Here is a 2,500-nt window from a genome sequence, read left to right as displayed (position 1 = left end):
TAAGTCCAACTTGGTCTACCAGTGGTAGGCTCGAAAAGTTGAAAAAATGACTAAGTCCCATTTGGTCTACCAGTGGTAGCTCCGAAAAGTCGAAAAAATGACTAAGTCCAACTTGGTCTACCAGTGGTAGGCTCGAAAAGTTGAAAAAATGACTAAGTCCCATTTGGTCTACCAGTGGTAGCTCCGAAAAGTCGAAAAAATGACTAAGTCCAACTTGGTCTACCAGTGGTAGGCTCGAAAAAGCTGAAAAAATGACTAAGTCCCACTCGGTCTACCAGTGGTAGGTCGAAAAAGTGCGAAATTTTTCTAAGTCCCCACTTTTGGTCTACCATTTCACGCCAAAAACTAGTGAGGGTGGCGAGCTCCAGGATTTCTGACCCCCTTCGCCCGACTCCCTTGCCCGACGAAGGTGCACTCCGGTCGGCCTCGGAGCGAGTTCGCCCGCGCTCTGGAGGATTTTTCGTCGGGGGGTTTTTCAAAGGGGTGCCGTCGGACTGTTGAGGAGAGTGGCAATCTATAGGGGTCCAAGCACTGGAGATGATTCTCCATTCATTTCTAAGCATGGCAGAGCTTAAATAAAGCCCCATTAATAGTTCCAAAGCGGATTTTTGGACACTATAACACGGACCCGATCCTACCCGACCATGAAGCTCCGCAGGTCGGCCTCCGTCCCGCCCCCCGCCCCCCAGGCGGTACGGAGGAAAAACCAAAACTTCCAGAGACGGTTCCAGGGGGGGTATCTCTTTTATTATTTTGACCCGACCGAATGGACTACCGAGCCCGCCTGGGTAGGCAGCCGCGCGGCCCTCCGTGGCCACTGTGCGCGGTGCGTTCCTACCCGACCCAGCGGGTTAGCCTCCAGGGGGGTCCTCCGTCAGGGGGAGGACCTTTCCGAACCTATCCGAGGGAGTCGTAGACGGCCCGTCTATATATCAATCTGCCCTAACACGATAACCGGTCGGCCCGGAGCCGTCGGACTCGGATGCCTCGGGTGGTCCTCGCGCCCAACCGAGCTCCAGCACCCGGCTTCAAAAAGCTCCGGACCCCCGGTTTCGGAACGAGCGTTTCCTTGTTATCCCCGAAGCAAGCGGGAACTCGCGCAGCGGAGTTGCCACACTAATTTCCACTGGGAGCAATGAGGGGTGAGCTCGGACGAGCCTCCCCGCCCGTCCCCCCCTCCCCGGGGGGTCTTCGGACGGTACGGGGCCGATCCCTCTCCCCTCTAAGAACCAATGGTTTTTTCTGTGACAAAAACCACTCGCAGCAACCTGGTTGATCCTGCCAGTAACATATGCTTGTCTCAAAGATTAAGCCATGCAGGTCTAAGTGCACACGGAAGGTACAGTGAAACTGCGAATGGCTCATTAAATCAGTTATGGTTCCTTTGATCGCTCCACACGTTACTCGGATAACTGTGGTAATTCCAGAGCTAATACATGCAAACGAGCGCTGACCGGTCCTCTCTCGGGGGGGCCGGGATGCGTGCATTTATCAGACCCAAAACCCACCCGGGGGGACCCGCGAGGGTTTCCCCCGGCCCTTTGGTGACTCTAGATAACCTCGGGTCGATCGCGCGCCCACCGCGGCGGCGACGTCTCATTCGAATGTCTGCCCTATCAGCTGTCGATGGTAGCATAGGGGGCTACCATGGTGACCACGGGTAACGGGGAATCAGGGTTCGATTCCGGAGAGGGAGCCTGAGAAATGGCTACCACATCCAAGGAAGGCAGCAGGCGCGCAAATTACCCATTACCGACACGGTGAGGTAGTGACGAAAAATAACGATGCAGGTCTCTTTCGAGGCCCTGTAATCGGAATGAACGTATCCTAAACACATGGGTGAGGACCCATTGGAGGGCAAGTCTGGTGCCAGCAGCCGCGGTAATTCCAGCTCCAATAGCGTATATTAAATTTGCTGCAGTTAAAAAGCTCGTAGTTGGACTTCGGGAGTGGGCTGGCGGTCCGCCGCGAGGCGAGCTACCGCCTGTCCCAGACCCTGCCTCCCGGCGCCCCCCGGATGCCCTTGGTTGGGTGTCCGGTCCTCAGGGGTCCGGAGCGTTTACTTTGAAAAAATCAGAGTGTTCAAAGCGGGCACCAAACTCGCCTGAATGCCTGAGCTAGGAATAATGGAATAGGACTCCGGTTCTATTTTGTGGGTTTCCTGAACCAGGGCCATGATTAAGAGGGACGGCCGGGGGCATTCGTATTGCGCCGCTAGAGGTGAAATTCTTGGACCGGCGCAAGACGGACGAAAGCGAAAGCATTTGCCAAGAATGTTTTCATTAATCAAGAACGAAAGTCGGAGGTTCGAAGACGATCAGATACCGTCGTAGTTCCGACCGTAAACTATGCCGACCCGCGATCCGGCGGCGTTATTCCCATGACCCGCCGGGCAGCGTGCGGGGAAACCAGAGTCTTTGGGTTCCGGGGGGAGTATGGTTGCAAAACTGAAACTTAAAGGAATTGACGGAAGGGCACCACCAGGAGTGGAGCCTGCGGC

At 55.4% G+C, this 2,500-nt stretch overlaps 1 non-coding gene across 1 annotated transcript in view; it reads left to right on the top strand.

Moving 5' to 3' along the window:
- Window positions 1-1,265: 1,265 nt before the first annotated feature.
- Window positions 1,266-2,500, top strand: part of LOC125798756 (18S ribosomal RNA) — a 1,864-nt gene continuing 629 nt past the window's right edge. The window contains exon 1 of the ribosomal RNA XR_007437553.1: window positions 1,266-2,500. This exon is cut by the window's right edge and continues 629 nt beyond it. This is a non-coding gene — a ribosomal RNA (18S ribosomal RNA).

Source organism: Astyanax mexicanus, unplaced genomic scaffold, assembly GCF_023375975.1.
Source record: "Astyanax mexicanus isolate ESR-SI-001 unplaced genomic scaffold, AstMex3_surface scaffold_84, whole genome shotgun sequence".
NCBI classification, from domain to species: Eukaryota; Metazoa; Chordata; class Actinopteri; order Characiformes; family Acestrorhamphidae; genus Astyanax; species Astyanax mexicanus.
The sequence above is the reverse complement of the archived record's forward strand: the minus strand, read 5'-3'. Positions and strand labels throughout refer to the sequence as shown.